Below are 20,097 nucleotides of genomic sequence, written 5' to 3'. Positions count from 1 at the left end.
TCAATTGGTTACACAAATGGTTTACTGCTGGTGATTATGTGTCTAGATTAGAGTGGTGCTGGAAAAGCACAGCAGGTCAGGCAGGATCCGAGGAGCTGGAAAATCAACGTTTTGGCAAAAGCCCTTTTCCAGCACCCCTCTAATCTAGGCTCTGGTTTCCAGCATCTGCAGTCCTCACTTTTGCACTGCTGGTGATTATATGTTAACCAAAAGCAAAATGGCGTAATGATGATTTTGATGGTGGGAAGTTTGCTGTGATCACATTTCTGGGTCGGAGAAATGGGGAAAAAGAACGCTTCACAGCTCATAGAACGAGAACTGAAAAGCAGTTAAATCAAACCAAAGGTTCAGACAGGGAGGGAATATTTCCCTGGAGTTTGAGTAGCTGGAAAGTGATAGTATCCGGGAATAGACAGGATTTTGTTTTACAAAGGTTGAAAGTTTTAAAACTGTTATAGTCAGTTATTTTCTTTAATTTTATTTGTTGTGCAAAAAACTTTTACAACATTTTAAAACCAAAATTTACAAACCTTGTGTTAAAGATAAATGTTAAATAAAATCCATCAAACCACCCCTCACTGAAAACTGTTGTGGAAGTGCAATCTCCTGGAGAATCCCTGCCCCCTTCTTCCTACCCGGGCTCCATGGCTATATACATACCTGGGAGATAGCAGCAGGAGGAGCCCATTCAGCCTTTCAATCCTGCTCCACCATTCAATGGGAAACAGCTGACCATCCAGCTCAGTCTCCTGTTCCTGCTGTGCTCCAATCCCCTTTCATGACTTTACCTCGAAGAACTATATCTAAGTCCTCCTTTGGTTTCACTGCCTTTTGTTCCAGTGGCGTTGCTATGTTACTGTGTGGGTGTAGGCAGGGTTAATGTGATGGTGCTGCCTCCTGGAGGATGCACTCAGCATTCCTTATCATCCTGCAGTAACATCAATTGGGTTTCAGCAACGAGAGATAGAAACCATTTCCAGGATATGGGCATCACTGGCTCAGCCAGCATTTATACCCCATCTCTCGTTACCCTTGAGAAGATGGTAGTGAGCTGCTGTCTTGACCCATTCGCAGTCCATTTGGCGCAGATAGACCGACAATGCTGGGAGGGCGAGTGTTGCAGGATTTTGGCTGAGTGATTCTCTATCTTTGGTTCTTCAAATGTTGTTTAACTTAATCACGATCTGCACATGATTTTGAGGTTTCAGTCTGCAAATCTTCACCATTTCACACCCTGTATAAAGGAATATGTACAGGTTAGAAATTCAGAGCAGACAATTCTCGTTTCTCTGGAATATCTTTTTCCCCTTTCTTCCCCCAAAGCTGTAACCCTCCAGCTCTTACTCTCTCCCACCATTCTGACTCTACTACCCCCTAATGTACACCCTCCCCATTCTCATGGAATTGTTGACAAACAGATCTATGCCACCACTTCCCGTCCCTGGTTAGACTCTGCACCCTTTCTGGGTTCACTTCCTTTCCCTCAGTTGCTGCAAGTCAATAATGTAACAGCAGAATGAAACAAAAGGAAAAAGACAGGGAGGTGACAGATCCTGGACAGAATAGGAAGCTGCAGTCTGGGAGAATGGGTCACATCCTTTGTTTCTCATTGGTTGATTCCAGTGTTATGACAAGTTGGGAATGTAACTTGGTCCCATGTCGGTGTGGTGACACTTTGAGCCTCCAACAGATCAATACTACAAGCAAATACGTTCCTCCTCCAGACAATCACAGTGTGAAATACTTTCCACTAGTTACCCAAAAGCACATGCTCCAAAACTCACCCACTTCTGGACTTATGCAGTGCCAGGTTTCCCCACAGACGTGTGGTCCCTGTCTTGGAATTTGGGAGTTGCAGTCCTCATTCAGCCATTGGAGCCCTGTCTCTGGAACGTGAATTAAAAGTGTGGGATGGAGGATGTTGTGTATCGGATCCCCATTCAGACACATGGGACATGTGGGCTGTCACTTGGATTTACTGAGACATCCGCTTAGACAACCTGATTTCTGACGTAAGGAAAATAGATTCAGCCAATTGGGGGATAGGGAGGTTATTAAGGCGCAGTAGGCTTTAAGAAGAGGTGGCTCAGTGGCTAGCACTGCTGCCTCACAGCGTCAGGGACCTTAGGCGACTGTGTGGAGTTTACACATTCTCCCCATGTTTGCATGGTTTCGTGCAGTTCTCCAGTTTCCTCACACAGTCCAAAGATGCGCAGGTTAGGTGGATTGCCCATGCTAAATTGCTGACAGTGTCCATGCATATGCCGGTTAGAGAATTAGCCATGGGAAATGCAATGTTACAGGGAATGAGTGGGTCTGAATGGGATGTTCATCATAGGGTTGGTGTGGACTCGATGGATGAATACCCTGTTTCTGCACTACAGAGACTCTATTCCTGCACTATAGAGACTCTATTCTATTCTCATGAGGAAGAATGTACTTGTCTCGATGTGTTGTGAATCTGTGGAATTCCCTATTCAAAATGCAGTGGATGCCAGGACAATGAGCCAATTTAATGAAGAGATACAGATGTTGAATTTGCAATGAGATGAAGGGTGAGAGAGAGCAGGCGGGAAAATCCAGCTGAGACCGATGTGAGCTCAATCATCACCATATTAAATAGTGGGGCTGGTTCTCCTGTGCCCAGTGCTTATCTTCTTACGGTAATAACTGGAAAGCTGAATCCAAAAATCACCACCTTCACCAAAGGAGATTTTCGGAAAATGACAGATAGTCAGGTGGATTAGCATTCCAAGCTTAGATAGTGAGGAAATGTGTAGGAGATAATGATTTTGAAATTTTAAACTGAGGGGAGACAGTGATTTATGGTTTTAGATTGCGTCGTACATTGGCAGCGTCCAGAGTATGCTGTTGTGAATATATACCCTGTACTTTATTACAAAGCCAAGGTCACTGACAATGAAAACCAAAACACCCAGGAAACATCGCCTCCCCTCGTAATCTGAGAAAAGACTTCTGATAAGTCTGATTGAACTTAGAACACTGATGGAAAGCTGGAAGGTTAGATCCGCTCCCAAGATCCTGTGCTTAAACAAAAGGAGACTACAATAGGATGAGGCAGGAGTTGGCTAATGTAGACTGGAAACAAAGACTTTACGGTGGGAAAGTTGACGGACTGTGGGGGAATATCAAAGCAATTTTTTGAAGTGCTCAGCAAAAGTATATATCAGGGAAAAAGAAGGACTGTAGGAAAAGGAATAATCTGCCAAGGGCGGCTCAGGAAATAAGAGAAGCTTCAGCAAAATCGACGTTTCAGGCAAAAGCCCTTCATGATTCCTGATGAAGGGCTTTTGCCCGAAACGTCGATTTTGCTGAAGCTCCTCGATGCTGCCTGAACTGGTGTGCTCTTCCAGCACCATTGATCCAGAATCTGGTTTCCAGCATCTGCAGTCATTGCTTTTACCCACGAAATAAGAGAGTCTATCAAACTGAAATAAAATGCATACAAATTGCCAAAGACCAAGGAGATTAGAAAAACTTTAAAGATCAACAGAAAGCGAGATGGGATTGGGGGAGAAAAGTGATTAATACCTATCCCCAGGGCCAGAATAGCAGTTTACACTGCTAGAGGGGAACCTATTGTGTGGGGAACATATGGCCTCTGCAATTGTTGAAGCACTTAACTGTTACCATAGAGATAATCCTGATCAAGTTACAAATCACAGCACACTCCAAAAGCTTGTTCTTCCAAATAAACCTGTTGGACTATAACCTGGTGTTGTGTGATTTATAAGTTTGTTCACCGCACCCCAACACCGGCTCCTCCACATGAGAATCCTGATAGATACCCCACTGAAACTGAAACGTCTGTCAGATACTTGAGGGAGCCACGGGGGCGTGGGGGAGGTGTGTGTGGTTTAACCACAAAGTGCTGAGCTGAACTCGACTTTCTAACTGCCGTTGCCATGGAGAGAATACTGAGAGACAGTCTCTATTCAAAGTCCCAAACCACAAAGGTATAAGAATGGGAACGGCACATCGGACAGGCAGGGAGTTACCTGATGCTGCCTGGAGGTGTTCTGCATGTACACTATCCAGGTAACTGCCATGTTTCATCAATAAAGACTCAAAGAAGACCTCTCAGACTTCTGTGCCCAGTTATTCCTACCCAGCAAGGTTCAGGAATACGAGTACACAGCAGTCAGTCTTCACAGTGGAGGATACGAAGAACATGCCAGTAATTGATAAGGAGACTGAGGAAGGTGAGGACCTAGAAGTTCAATTTGTATTTCTCATCCGCAAATCCACCCTTTCAGTACCATACAACAGAGCACACAAGTTACCACTGTTAATACAGGATGGAAATTCATAAGACAATTGTAGATTAAACTGTAGTTTCCTTGTTCCCCCAAAGCTTTAAACCTCAGTCTCACAATTTCTCTCTTCTGTGAACTGAAATCCAAACCAATCCCCCACTCCTTTCCTCCACACCCAGTTCTCACACACTCTCTCTTCGAATTCAGTTTCCTAGCTCCTGATGAGAACCATCCTGCAGACACTGCTTCCTGCACACTCTGGCCAAGACCCATCTTACTAAAATGAGCCAAATTAGAATTCTAATTGCAGGCCCATTCTTGTCCCTTTACATAACAACTCTGAATCTTCACAAAAGAGTTCTGATAACTTTCTGCAAAACGCTGCACCACTGATAGTCTGATCACATGTCAGGGTAGCAAGAAAAGGGCCATTCCTCTGGGTCCTGCTCCCAGAGGGATGAAGCTGCTAATGATAGATTAATCCCTCACACCCACAGCCTCCTTCCCAGGCACTGACCTATACTGCGCATACTCCCCTTCTGCATTGGTCTCCCCTCCTACAGCACGTGCTCCCGATCATACAGGAGTCCGGGTGATTGACAGCAGCTGCTGCCCAATATATCAGAATCCCTACAGTATGGAAACAGGTCCTTCGGCCAAACAAGTCCAGACCAACCCATTCCCCCTAACTAATGTAACTAATACTATGGGAAATTTAGAATGGCCAATTCACCTGACCCGGGCATCTTTGGATTGTGGGAGGAAACCGGAGCACCCGAGGGAAACCCGCTCAGACACGGGGAGAATGCGCAAACTCCACACAGACAGTCGCCGTGGCCGGAATCGAACCCGGGTACCTGGTGCTGTGAGGCAGCAGTGCTAACCACTGAGCCGTCTCTATCGACGGGAGGGGGCGGGGCTGGAGGACAGGGACAATGGGATTGTTAACAATGAATGAATGTGGAGGGACACTGGGGGATGGACAGGTCAGTGAGGGACAGGATCAGTGCAGCAGCAAGAGGGGATCATGGACAAACTGAGCAATGGGAGTCTGACAGGAGAGAAACTACAGGAAGGTTCTGTTTGGAGGCTCAGGCAGGGACAGCTGGGAGACAGCATGGCCTGGTGGCTTGGGCAGGTTTACTAATCAGCCTCTTCAAAGATGCTGTTACTCAACTCTGAGCCTGATCCTCCTAGTCCAGAGGTAAGGACACTTACATTTTTTTCCAGGTGGGCAAGAGACAGGCACTGCATTTCAAAAGGAACTCACCTGTATTGGTGACATTAACAAGACTCAATACAGAGTCACTGACAAAATGCTGGTGTACTTGAACTTCATCCAGAATATTAACACCTATAACTGGGCAACGCAGACCCCAATGTACAGAGATAAATCCTGGATACTAATAACAGCTTTGTGCATGGGAAATCATATCTCATGAATTTTACTCAGTTTTTTTGAAGAAGTATCAAAGAGGATTGCTGAGGTCAGAGCATGGACATGATCTACATAGACTTCAGTCACGTGTTTGACAAGGTTCCTCATGGGAGACTGGTCAGCAAGGTTAGATCGCATGGAGTACAGAACTGGCCCGAAGGTAGAAGGCAGAGGGTGCTTTTCAGGCTGGAGGCCTGTGACCAGTGGAGTGTCACAAGGATCGGTGCTGGATCCACTACTTTTCGCCATTTATATCCATGATTTGGATGTGAACATAAGAGGTATTGTAAGTACGTTTGCAGGTGACACCAAAATGGGAGGTGTAGTAGACAGTGAAAAGATTACCTCAGAGTACAAGAGGATCTGAATCAGAAGGGTGAATGGACTGAGGAGTTCAGTTTAGAAAAATGCAAGCTGCTGCATTTTGGAAAAGCAAACTTTAGCAGGATTTATACAGTTAATAGCAAGTTCCTGGGGAGTGCTGCTAAATAAAGAGTGCTTGGAGTGCAGGTTCATAGTTCCTTGACAGTAGAGTAGCAAGTAGATAGGATAGTGAAGGCAGCAGTTGGTCTGCTTGTCTTTACTGGTCAGAGCATGGAGTATAGGGGTTGGAAGGTCACATTGCGGCTGTACAGGACATTACAAAAGTTGCTGAATCAATATTCCATATCATTCTGTTCTCCTTCCTATCAGATGGATGTTCTTAAACTTTGAAGAGATCAGAAAAGAATTATAGCATGTTGCCAGGGTTGGATAGGCTGTTTTCCCTGGAGCGTCAGAGGCTGAATGGTGACCTGAAAGAAATTTTTAAAATCAGGCTGGGCATGGATACGGTAAATAGACAAGATATTTGCCCTGCAGTGGGGGGAGTACAGAACTAGGGGACTGGGAAGGAGGGTAGGCAGACGGGGGGGGGTGTGGATCGAGAGGGGTGAGACAGAAATGGCTGGGGAAAGAGGGGGGGTGACAGAGAGGGCGGCACAGAGACGGGTGGGGACAGAAAGTGGAATTAGAGAGGAGGGGAACAGACAGGGGGAACGGGGGAAGGCTGACAGGAAGGGGGAACAGGCCGAAGGGGGGGGTGGTAAAACAGGCCGACAGAGGGGAGGGACGGACAGAGTGGGGGGAGACGGAGGGGGGAGCAGACAGAGCGGGAGAGACGGGGGGAACAGAGGGGGAAGATGGAGAGTTATTTTATAGATCTAAAACTCAACCCTGTTCCTGTTTTCTCCTCCTCACCTTAATTCCCTCTGGAGGGCTCAGAACAACTGTATAGTTCTTGGAAAGTGGAGTTTCAGGGAGATCAGGTGCTGAAAGTGGCATTTGGGACAATAACATTGAATGGAATGTGCTGATTCGATTCGATTCCACTCTCTGTGTGGTGTTTGCACATTCTCCCTGTGTGTCTGCGTGGGCTTCCTCTGGGTGCTCTTAATTTCCGCCCACAAATCCAAAGACATGCAGGTTAGCTGGATTAGCTTTGGGTAATGGTAGGTTACAGAGTTAGGGTGGAATACTGTTCCGATGGTTGGTATGGTCTCATGGGCCGAAAGGCCTGCTTCCACACTGTGGGGATTCTGTCACTGAGTATAGGGGTTAGGAGGTCATGTTGTGGCTGAGTAGGGCATTGGTGAGGCCAGTTTTAGAATACTGCTTCCAATTGTGGGCTCCCTGATTTCAGAAAGATGTTACCAGAAGAGGACTAAACCTCTTAATGACAAGTTCTTGGGAAGTGTTGACAGACAAACAGACCATGCAGTGTGGGTGGATAGTTCCTTGAAAGTGTGGTTGAAGGTAGACAGGTCAGTGAAGGTGGTGTTTAGTATACTAGCTGTTATTTGGCAGTGCATTGAGTATAGGAGTTGGGAGATCATGTTTCGGTTGTACAGTTTATTGGCTCGGCCACTTTTGGAATCCCCAGACTGCTTTCAATTCCAGTCTCCCTGCTATAGGAAAGATGTTGGGAAACTTGCAAGAGTTCAGAAAAGTTTTTCCAGGGTGTTGCCAGTATTGGAACATTTGAACCATAGGGAGAGGCTGAATAAGCTGAGGCTATTTCCCTGCAGCACTGGACACTTTAGGTGGCTTTAACGAACTTTATAAAATTATGAGGAGCAATGATAGGGTGACTAGTCATGGTTTGTTTTTTCCCAGGTAGGGGAGACCAAACAAATATGAATCTTTTTTCCAAGGTGGAAATGACAAATTCTATAGGAGAGATGGCAAGTTTAAAGGATATGAAAACCGAAACAACTGAAGATGCTGTAAACCAGGAAGAGAAACAGAAGTTTCTGGAAAAGCTCAGCAGGTCTAGCAGCATCTGTGAAAAGAAATTAGAGTTAACGTATCTGAGGAAGGGTGACCAGACCCGAAACTTTAACTGATTTTTTCTTCACAGATGTTGCATGACCTGCTGAACATTTCCAACAACATCTGTCCAAGTTTAAACGGAGTTGTTTGGAGTATCTACCTGAGAGTAACTTTATAAAGTGCGAGTCAGACCACATCTGGAGTAATAACAGAAGTTTTGGTCCCTTTATTTAAGGAAATGTGTCATTTCATCAGAGGCATTTCACAGAAAACTGATTGGGATGAACCCTGGATTGCAGGGATTATCTTTTAAGAAAAGGCTGAAGGTATTGGGTCTCTACTTACTGGATTTGGGAAGAATGAGAGGTGATCGCATTGTAACATGTAGGATTCTTAAGGAGTTTGACAGGGTAAATACTGAGCGATGTTTCCCATCATGAGGGAGTCTGGAACCAGATTCTGGGTCACTCACGGAATCACGGGTTGTGTTTTGGATTCGTCAAGTTTAAGGCAATACTGACACAGGTCAGGGGTTTCAGTAGCAATGGAGCTGGGGTGAGGTGGAGATAAGCAACATTTTAAGAGTTTGAAATTCCTGGTGTTTGTGATTGTGTAGATGTCTGATCAGAAGGTCATCTTGGGGTCAGATATGAGAGCAATATTGTGAAGGGTGCGGTTCTGTCTCAGATAGTTCCCAGTGGGAGGGAGGGGCTCAGCAATAAGGGAAAGTAATTTGTAACAGCAACTGAAGACAATGGCTTTAACCATTGCAACGTTCCGTTGCAGGAAATTGCAGCCAATCGCGTAGTGGGAGCGTGATGAGCAGTTTGATAACTGAGTAATGGAGAGTGATGATGGTGAGGGAGAGCTGGGCATTGTCAGTGTACATGTGAAACCTAACACGGTGCTTTTGGACAATGTCACCTCCTGGAAGTATGTAAATGAGAAACAGGAGGGACCGAGGAGAGATCCTTAAGGGACACCAAATACAAGGAATTAAGAATGGAAAGGGAGAGTTGGGATGGAGCAGGTTTTTCCAACAACGGTGGGGTCAAATATTAGTTTGCAGCAGAATGGGAGAGAAGGACATAACCAGAAAAGACAGACAGATAGAACAAGGAACAATATCTGTGAATTGGGGAGGGGGAGTGATGAAGAGGAGGAGCAGCCCAACTCCAAAAGCACTATTCCTACATTAGTGACATCACCCAACTCCACCCTAGTCTCAGCTCATTTACTGAAATACTCGTCTATCCCTGTGTTATCTCCAGACTTCATTGTCCAAACACACTCCTGGCCAGCCTCCCACATTCAACTTACATGTAATCTCAAGAGTATCTAAAACCCTACTGCCCAAGTGCTCACTTGTACCAAAACTAGTTGATCCATCAAAAGGCTCCTATTAACAAGCAACAATTTAAAATTCTCACCCTTGATGTAAATCCTGGCTGTGAACATCCCCGTCTCCCTGCACCACACAACCTGTGAGACCCCGACAACTCATTTTCTTTCAGACTCCCAACGATGTGTTTATTCATTGCTTCACCTGTCTGGCTGTTTCTACTGTTACCAAGACAACACGGTCTGGAATTCCCACCCTAACCCTCTCAGACCTGGTTTCCTCCTTTAAAGTATTCCTGAAAACCTGTTTATTTGGCAATTCTTTTGATCACCTGACCTAATATTCCCATCAGTGGCCTTATGTCAGAAGTTCTCAATAGTATTTCTGTGGAATTATAAACATGATAAAAAAAAAACAAACTGTTGATGATTTGCACATACATTGTGAACTCTTCACTGTCGCTGAGTGAATAATCTAAAACAGCTCTTACCCAAACACATTGTGGGAGCACCTTCACCACACGAACTGCAGCTGTACAAGGAAGTCAAACATCACCTTCTCCACAGGCAATGGGGCTTTGGCATTGATCAATGGTATCTGTGGAGGGAGAAACACACAGTTGATATTTCAGGGAGTGCAAAATGCATTATAGGGAGGGAAAATGGTGCAGAATTTGGGATTTTCAAATTTGTGTTTTACAATGTGCACTAAGTTCTGTAAAACCTCTCATCCCATACCATGAAAACTTCCTCCTCTTCCTGGTCAATATGTCTTTCCTTTCCCCTGCCCTGCACCTTCACACATTTCCAATGCCTTGGCCACAACAACAGTGTGCTGTCAGTGAAGTTTATCATGTGGTTGAGTATTGTCCCGCCCCTCATTCACTCCGATTGGTTGAAGGCCCAACTAGCAACTCTCGCCCCCGTTCCCCCACTCTTATTGGTCCTGCGCTGACATCAATAATCCGAGGCCCATTGTGCGCTGGAGCATGCTCAGTGCTTCCTGCTTTTGCTGTTGTTCATCAGGTATGAAAGAGAGAGGGCTCATCCCTGTTTCTCCTGATGTCAGACAATAATAACAACAACTACCTGCATTGTATGGAGCCTTTCACACTGACAAATCTCCAAAAATGCTTCATGAATGATGGAAACGTTGATTAAAGAGAACGATTTTTAGATACATCTTTAAGGCGGACACAGGGGGTTCGGGAGGATATTCCAAAGGTTTGTGTCCTTGGCAGCTTCAATCGTGGAGTGATATAGGTGGGCAACAGCTTACAATGGAGACAGTGGCTAACCATAGGTTAACAACGTCATGTCGTAGCCCCCTACCCCACACACCAGTCCTTGTTCTCACAGCCTGCCATTACACACTACCTATGGTTAGCCATTAACAGTCTCCATTAACAACTAGTCACCCTCCCCCAGTGACACTGTACTTGCACAGCTCATGGACAGGTGTTGTCTTGCTGGCCACACCCCTCATTCAATCCCATTGGCTGCAGGACCACACAGACTCTTCTCCCATTGGTCTAGAGCTGCTGTCAATCAGCCGGGCCCGATTGTGATGAGAGTGGAGGGCTAATCCCTCTCTCTGCCCTGGGATAAGCTTCATAATTCACAGTGAATGGGGCAGTGTCACAGAGCACAGGGCCTAGGGGCTATTCAGCCCATTGGGGCTGTACTCTCTCCCTCTGGAGATGCTGCAAGTCTGTCCCAAGTCCCCTCCCATGTGCCCACAGCCCCCCAAATCTTTCCTTGAAAAGTAAATTCCAAGTCTGTTTCAGAATACCTGCTGAATCTGTGTCGTTCAGAGTGTTCCAGATGCTCAGAACTTACTGAGTAAAATAGTGTTCACATTTTCACCTTGTATTATTTGCCAATTACTTGAAAGTAGTTGCTAAAAATTGTGACAATGTTAACAATTCCTCTCTCTCTCTGCAAATTTAAGACCTTGGAACCAAATCTGCACCAGATCGAAATCACTGCTTCACCTTCTCAGCTCCAAGGATAATTATCTGTGCTTCAGCTAGTTCTCCACAAAATAGAGGAATGCATCTTAATTTATTAAGATCAAAGAAACAGACCTTCGGTCCAATTCGTTCGTGCCAACAAGGAATCCTAAACTAATGGAGTGGGGGGGTGGGGGGTGGGGCCGAGGGGTGGGGGGGCGAGGGGTGGAGGGGTGGGGGGGGCGGCGAGGGGTGGGGAGGGGTGGGGGTTGGGGGGGGGTGGGGGGGGGTGGGGGGGTGGGGGGGGTGGGGGGGGGTGGGGGGGTGGGAGGGGTGGGAGCGGTGGGAGGGTATGCTGCATTCACTACCCCGCTTACCTGTGACTCTACTCTCAAGGAACTATGAACCTGCACTCCAAGGTCTCTTTGTTCAGCAATGTTCCCCAGGACTTTACCATTAAGTCCTGCCCTGATTTGCCTTTCCAAAATACAACAGCTCACATTTATCTAAATTGAACTCCGTCTGCCATTCCTCGCCCCAGTGGCCTATCTGATCAAGATCCTGTTGTATTCTGAACTAACCTTCTTCACTGTCCACTGCACCTCCAATTTTGGTGTCTTCTGTAAACCTACTGACCATACCTCATATAGTCACATCCAAGTCATTTATTTAAGGGCCCAATATCCATCCTTGCAGCACATTGCTCCTCACAGGCCTCCAGTCCGCAAAGCAACCCTCCATCATCATCCTCTGTCTCCTACCTTCAAGGCAGTTTTGTAATGGCTTGCTCTCCCTGCATTCCATGTTATCTAACCCTGCTAACCAGTCTGCTTTGTGGAACCTTGTTGAATGTCCATATAAACAACATTCACCGCCTGGCTTCATCAATTTTCTTTGTCACTTCAAAACATTCAGTCAAGTTAATGAGACACAATTGTGCATGTACAAAGCCACATTGACTCTCCCTGTCATTCCTTACCTTTCCAAATAGATGGATATCCTGTCCCTCAGAATCCCTTCCAACAACTTGCCTGCCACTGACTTCAGGCTCACTGTTCTCTTGTTCCATGGCCTCTCCTTACCACCTTTTTAAAATAATGGCACCTCACCTGTCGCTATCAACGATACAAATACCTCAGGAGAGCTGAAAATGTGTTGCTGGAAAAGCGCAGCAGGTCAGGCAGCATCCAGGGATCAGGAGAATCGACGTTTCGGGCATAAGCCCTTCTTCAGGAAGAGCTTATGCCCGAAACGTCGATTCTCCTGTTCCCTGGATGCTGCCTGACCTGCTGCGCTTTTCCAGCAAAACATTTTCAGCTCTTATCTCCAGCATCTGCAGACCTCACTTTTGCCTCAGGAGAGGCCCAACAATCACTTCACTAGATTTCCAGAAAGTTCCAGAATACACCTGATCATTTTCCAGGGCTTTATCCACCTTGATGCGATTTAAGACATCCAGTACCACCTCCTCTGTAACATGGACACTTTTCAAGTTATCACTGTGTATTTCTCCAAACTCCCGAGCTTCCGTATACTTCTCCAGTAAAAAATGACGTGAAATATTTGCATATCTTTCGCACTCCCTGTGGTTCCATAGACAGCTTTGTTGACCTTTAAGGGGTCCTATTCTCTGGTCCAGTTAATCTTTTGTTTGTGATATATTTGTTTAATCTCTTTGGATTCTATTCCAGGACATCCCAGAAAGGCCTACTTCACGGACCGTAAATTTCCTCTGACTTGATCAACACATACCCTTCACTTCCCGCACCTCCGCCTTTACCCCACTCCTCCAGCCACAATAAAGAATATAACCCTGCGGTCTTCACCTTCCACCCACTAATCTCCAGATACAGCACATTAAACTCTGTCATTTCTGCTACCTAAAGTCAGACCCCACCACCAGAGACATATTTCCCTCCCCACCTTTATCTGCGTTCCGCAGAGACCATTCCCGCTGTGCCTTCCTTGTTCGGTCCACACCCTCCCACCAACCCACGCTCCACATCCTTGACCCTCCCTTGCCGCCATGGGAGATGTAAAACATGCGGCCACACCTCCCTCTGACATCTGTCCAAGTTCCCAAAAGGTCTTTTCACATCAGGCAGAGATTTGCCTGCACATCCCAAAACCTCATATACTGCATCTGGACACTATGGGAAGAAGGGCTTATGCCCGAAACATCGATTCTCCTGTTCCTTGGATGCTGCCTGACCTGCTGCGCTTTTCCAGCAACACATTTTCAGCACTGGGGAGAATGTGCCAACTCCAACAAAGACAGTTTCCCAAGGCTGGAATCAAACCCAGGTCCCTGGTGCAGAGGAAGCAGTGCTAACCACTGAGCCACAATACTGTGGGATCTTTGGTGCTAATGCGCTGCCCCACTGATACCTCAGTCACTCACCCTGCCTCATTTCCTAAGATGAGTGATGAGTGAAATTATCGCTAGACAGTTAATCCAGAGACCCAGATAAGGTTCTGGGGACCCGGGTTTGAATCCCATCACGGCAGATTTTGGAACGTGAATTCAATAAATATCTGGAAAAAATAATCTAGTGACAACAAGGATTCCACTGTCAATTGTTGGAAAAACCAATGTGGTTCACTAATGACCTTTAGAGAAGGAAAATGCCATCCTTACCTGGCCTGGTCTGTATGGGATTCCAGACCTATAGCAACGTGGTTGACTCTTAACTGCCCTCTGGGTAAACGCAGCAATAAATGCTGGCCGAGCCAGTGACAGCCTCATCCTGTGAATGAATAAAGAAACAGGTCAGGTTTTGTTCCTTCTCTAGTAGGTACATCCTACAAACTGAATCTGAAATGTTCTCGTACACACTGAACAAATACCTTTCCATCCAAGCCCTTAACACTACAGCACTCCGAGGCCATGTTGGTAAAGTTAAAACCCCTTATCATTGCATCCATATTATTCTTACAGATAACTGAGGTCTCCTGGTAAAATTGTGTCTCAATTCCCCGCAGACTATTGGGAGAGAGTCTATAATACAATCCCAGTAAGATGGTCATCCCTTTCTTATTTCTCAGTACCAACCAAATAACTTGCCTGGATGTACTCCCAGGAATATCCTCCCGAAGCCCAAGCATAATGTTGTCCTAATCAAAAACACGTCTCTCCCTGCTCTGTTGGCCCCTTTCTATTCTTGCTATAGCATCTATACCCTGGAACATTAAGCTGCTAGTCCTATCCATCCCTGAGTGATGCCTCTGTAATTGCTGTAATATTCCAGTCACATGTTCAAAACCAAACCCTGAGCCCACCTGCCTGACCTGTCAGGTCTCTTGCACTGAAATAAATGCAGTGCAACTGGTCCGTCGCACCTCATTCTGTGACTTCCTCTTCCTTGCCTTGACAGTCTGACTGGTGAATAGTACCAGCCTCAGACTCACCTCTTTGCTCACTATCTCTTTAGGATTACCCAGACTCCCTCACTGGTTTAATGCCTCCCGAGTGGCACTAGCAAATCTCCCTGCTCGTCAGGACCCCATGCTTTCCCCTTCCTATGCCATTGGTACCAATGTACAATGTCCTCCCACTGGTTATTTTCCCTTTTGAGAATATTCCGCTCCCTCTGTGAGACATCCTTGACACTGGCACCAGGGCAGCACCACCCCATTCTGATGTCTCACTGTGAGCTGCAGAAATGGCAGACTGTGCCCCTGACTGGAGAGTCCCCTATCACCATCGATCATGTGGAACTGGATATACCTCACATTATGTTAGAAGCCAGTCTCAGTACCAGTAACTTGGCTGTCAGTGCTACATTCCCCTGAAAGTCTATTACCACCTACATTTTCCAAAACAATACACTTGCCTGAGATGGGGATAGCCACAGGAGACTCCTGCAGTACCGACCTGCACCCCCCCCCCCCAGCTTTCCTGGCGGTAACCCATCTACCTGACTGTATCTGCAGTATCCTGCATTCCTGAGACTGCCACCTATCACACCCCCGGCTCCTGTCAATTCCTCACTGCCTTTAATCACTCCTCCACCAATCCATGCGTTCCAATAGGATTTGCAATCACACTTGCTGCAGTCATAATCATCAGGATCATTGAAACTCTCCCTAATCTCCCACATCCGACAGGAACAGCACGCCACTCTACAACAGGCCATCTCTCCGCCTTAACAATCTACAGACCAAGACAAAGGCAGAGTCTTACTGCTCTAAACACACTGCCCGAGAATAACTTAATGCTTACGGTTCATATCTTAAACATTTAATCAAGGGACCGTAAGACATTAAAAAGAAATCCTCACCTTACTCACGATTGTAGATTGAATAAAATAAAACCGACTAAGATTGATATTAGAAGAGCCTGAAACTCATTGAGCTGATCCCTGGCTCGGAGTACTTCCATGGGTGAGGTCTCTCTGAGGGCAGCTGTGAAATGTCACTGTTTCTCTTCTCTGCCCACTCCATTTCCAGAGAGATTTTTAACTTCACATCAAGTCAGCTCAGAGAGGTCACTGCTTGGTTTTATTCACTGGGGGTTGCCTTTGCTGCCCAGACCAGTATTTCTTGGCCACCTTTACTTGTCTTGGAGAAAGTGGTGGTGAACCGCCTCCCTGAAATGCTGCAGTCCATGTACACCACAGTGATGTTTGGACAACAATCCCCCTCTGGCCCCACGTCCCTCCCTGTCTCTGTAATCCCCCTCCGGCTTCAGAAATTACATGTCCGTGGCATAAGATTTTTATTTGGATTCATTTTTGTTTCATAACCCCCCCCCCCCCCCCCCCCAAAAAAAAGCGAAATATTTGGCCCCAAACAAATTTCTGTTGATTGACCTTTCGGAGAGGCTGACACATGGACGTTGCAGTATTTTATCTCACATTGTACACCTAGAATGATGGAACTTTCTTTTAACCATTGCTAAAAGGGAGGCAATGGCTTAATGGTATTCCTGCCAGATGAGTGACATGTGCAATGTTCCGAGGATTCGGGATAGAATCCCAACATGGCTGATGGTGCCATCGGAATTCAATACAATCTCGAATGAAAAGGCGAATGATGACCATGACACTATTGTCGATTGTTAGAAACCCATCTGGTTCACTAATGTCCTATAGGGAAGGGAACGGTCATCCTCACCTGGTCTGGCCAACATGTGACTCCAGACCCACAGCAATGTGGTTAACTCTCAACTGCCCTCAGGAAAAATACTTTACAAACTGTTAACAAATACTCCGCAGGTATCACTTAAAAACTGGCTGTTCACATTGGGACCATGTGAATATCTGAAGGGCCTGAACTAAAACTGAGTTTCAGCTTCACCTTCTCCCTGTCTCACATCAGTCTGTTTACACCCAACTCCAGAACACACTCATTGAGCCAAGCAGCCCTCACAGTTGCAGCCCTGTCATCTTCATTGTCTGCTCATACCTACATTGCCCTCAGCCTCCTGTACTGTTCCAATGCATCTCAATGGGAGCTCAGGAACAGCACCTCATCTTTCAATTCAGCCCTTTGTCACCCCAGAGTCAACATGGACATCAGCAGTTTCTGAATGAACAGACAGTTGTCAGAAGCTGGAACATTCCACCTGAAAAGGTACTGGAATTTGAGTCCAAAAGGATTGTTAATGGGAAGTTTGGAGGTAATTGAAAACATGAAGTTTACAGGTTAGCATCATGAAGTGGGTGGTTGGGTCTAAATCTGAGAGTTCTTACAAAGAGACGAAGTGTAATTTGGATAAATCTGTGCTCCCTCTCAGGCCAATATCTCCTTCCTCAGCTGCAGGGCCCAGAACAGAGCACACACCCAATGGGTGATCCAACCACGAATTTGTACATCTTTCTGCTTAACAAAAATATTGGAGATATCTTCCCACAAACAGAACAGACAAACCTTTCTCCTTCCACAGTTAAATGCCAATGATATTCAGATCCTGATGACTCAATTAACTGTAAAAACTTGCTTTTGAGATCCCAGCCTCAATTATTCTGATTTAATATCCTATGAAATGAATTCACAAAACAAAACTCAAAGTCAGTACAGGAAGAATATAAAGACATACTTTTTTCTTGGTATGTGCTTGATGTGTAAATGCCTCTCTTCAAGTTGCACGCCTCCCCCCACCCATCCTAGGAAGGGGACATGCACATACGCCTCACTGTACCTTACCCCCAATAACAATGGCGGCCATATCCCAGAACCTTTCACCGCCTGAGGGCCGCAGCCATTTTCCCATCTGCTGCAAACGCGGGATTAAGAGTTTCTAATTCAGATTTACGGACCACACAGAGTGTAATTAAAACTTCCCAGTCTAAAGTGACTCATTATCTCCCTGTCTCTGAGGCCACTCTCCCCTTTCCGGTTTGCGTCTCGCACATTCACCAATGCCCGAGTCACGTGGCACTGCATCGGCTGAGTTACTGGTGACGTGTCATCCCACTGGCCACGCCCCTCATTCACTCCCATTGTTTGGATGACCAGCTGGTTCCACTTGGTCCACCAGTCCCACCACCTTTTCCGATTGGTCCGAAGCTGCCATCAATCAGCTGGACTCCATTGTGAGGTCAGTGGTGGTATCCTCCCCCTGTCTGAATCACACCCAGAAGGTGTATGGATGGGGTCAATCAGGAACAACAAGCAGAAGGTGCTGGGAAAGCTCAGCAGGTCTGGCAGCATCTGGGAACAGAAATATGTCCAGTGGCCCTTCCTCGGATCCGATGGGAGCTGGGAAAATTAGAATCTTGACAGCATGGAAACAGGTATTCGGCCCAAAATGTCCACAGAGTCCCTCCAAAGGGTATCCCACCCAGACCCATTCCCCTACCCTACTACTGTATATTTCTCCTAACTAATGCACCTAACCTACACATCCCTGAATATTATGGGAAATTGAGCTTGGCCAATTCAACTAACCTGCAGATCTTTGTATTGCAGGAGATAGGGGTTAAAGTGTAAATAACAGGGAGGGACAGAACCCAAAGAGAGACTGGAACATTTGGAAAGAAAAAGGAGTGGATTACGATCTGGCTGGGGGGGTGCATAGCTGTTAGTGGGGGGGACAGGAACCTGTGTCTGGCAGCATCTCAGTGGAGGTGGCCGAAATGACAACTGATGATCTACGTTCTGCTGCAAAAACAGACCCCGAGCTTCCAGCTGCCTGCCACTTTAAACACACGAGCCTGTTTCCTGGCCAACATCTCTATCTCATGCTTACTGCTGTGTCCCAGTGAAGCCAGAACATACCAAATGACCCCATATTTCGAGGACTGCAATTTCCCCTCCCATGTGGTCAATACCATCCAATATATCTCCTCCACTTCCTGCACCTCTGCCTTTGAACCCACATCTCCAACTGCAACAAGGAGAGAACCCCCCCCCCCCCCACCAAGTCCTTACCTTCCACCCAGATACAACACATCATCTTCTGTCATTTCCACCAGCTACAATCAGACTGAACCACCAGATTCTTAAGGGGTTTGACAGAATAAATACTGATGCGTCTGAGGGTAAATACGGTGGGGGGGGAGGGGGGGGGGGGCTCTGAAACCAGATTCTGAGAATGTCACAGAATCAAGGGTTCTGCTTTGGGTTCGTCAAGTTTAAGGCAACACAGACACGGGTAAGGGGTTTCAGGAGCAATGGAGCCGGGATGAGGAGGAGATAAGCAACGGTTTAGAGATTGGAATACCTGGTGTTTGGGATTGTGTAGATGTCTAATCAGAAGGTCAGCTTCGCGTCAGATATAACAGCAGTATTGTGAAGAGTGTAGTTCTGCTGCATAGTTCCCAGTGAGAGGGAGAGGCTCAGCAGTTAGGGAAAGGAACTTGTTAGGCAACGGGTTTAACCATTACAATGTTTCATTGGAGGAAACTGCACCTAATCGAGTAGTGGGAGCGTGGTAAGCAGTTTGATAACTGAGTAACAGTGGAGTAATGGAGAGGGATGATGGGGAGGGAGAGCTGGGCAGTGTCAGTGTACATGTCAAACCCAACATGGTACTTTTGCACAATGTCACCTCCTGGCAGTATGCACGTGAGATACAGGAGGGGCCAAGGATAGATCCACGAGGGACACCAAATGCAAGGAATTCAGAAAGGAAAGGGAGAGGGGAGATGGAGCAGGATTTTCCAACAACCGTGAGGTCAAATGTCAGTTTTTCACAGAATGGGAGAGAAGGACCATAACCAGAAAAGATAGAACAAGAAACAATGTCTGTGAATCGGTGAGGGGGACTGATGTGGAGGAGGAGAAAAGAGAGTTGGAAAGTCTATGGTTTAGTGAGATGAGGGTAAAGGGTCAAGATGAGGTCTGATAAGGCTTGACATGAGATGAGATTGGAGAAAGATGTTGTTTTGGACAAAAACCGGGAACACCACATGAAGCAGTTTGACTCAGTGGGCTAGTGGGAGGGAGGGAAGCTACAGATCGGATTATCTCAGTCTTAGTGACAAAGAAACTCTATGTACTCCAAACTCTTGTTGTTGGAGAAAAGGATGGAGGAGACAGAATGATGGACAGTGTTTCATAAAGAAACAAAACCTGGGTAAGTGATATTTAAAGCGAGTGAACAAACCAAATGTATTTAACTTTTATCCAGAATATTAAAACAAACGACTGAAGTCCTGGTTCGAATCCCATCTTGGCAGATGGTGGAATCTGAATTCAAGAAAACCTAACTGGAATTAGGAATCTCCTGATCTCCATGGAACCATTGTCAATGGTGAAAAACATCCTGCCAACCTGACAGTGACCCAGCAAGCTACTCACTGAAATAATCACTGCAAAGTCTCAACAAAGGAAT

The 20,097-nt window shown here is 46.2% G+C and overlaps 1 long non-coding RNA gene across 2 annotated transcripts; it reads right to left on the bottom strand.

Moving 5' to 3' along the window:
• Positions 1-458: 458 nt before the first annotated feature.
• On the bottom strand, positions 459-14,057 carry LOC148139433 (uncharacterized). 2 transcript variants are annotated; one of them, XR_015753608.1, is made up of 3 exons: positions 13,957-14,057; positions 9,858-9,964; positions 459-1,234 (listed from the first exon to the last, which is right to left on the bottom strand). It is a non-coding gene; the product is annotated as an uncharacterized LOC148139433 (long non-coding RNA). The 2 variants fall into 2 exon arrangements; XR_015753609.1 differs by lacking the exon at positions 459-1,234 and adding an exon at positions 5,696-6,509.
• Between the last annotated feature and the right edge of the window lie 6,040 nt (positions 14,058-20,097).

The sequence above is a fragment of the Chiloscyllium plagiosum genome, unplaced genomic scaffold (assembly GCF_037043375.1).
Source record: "Chiloscyllium plagiosum isolate Xiang-an unplaced genomic scaffold, Cpla_swu_hap1 HiC_scaffold_38, whole genome shotgun sequence".
NCBI lineage: Eukaryota > Metazoa > Chordata > Chondrichthyes > Orectolobiformes > Hemiscylliidae > Chiloscyllium > Chiloscyllium plagiosum.
Note: the sequence above shows the minus strand (reverse complement) of the source record. Positions and strands in the feature narration are given on the sequence as shown.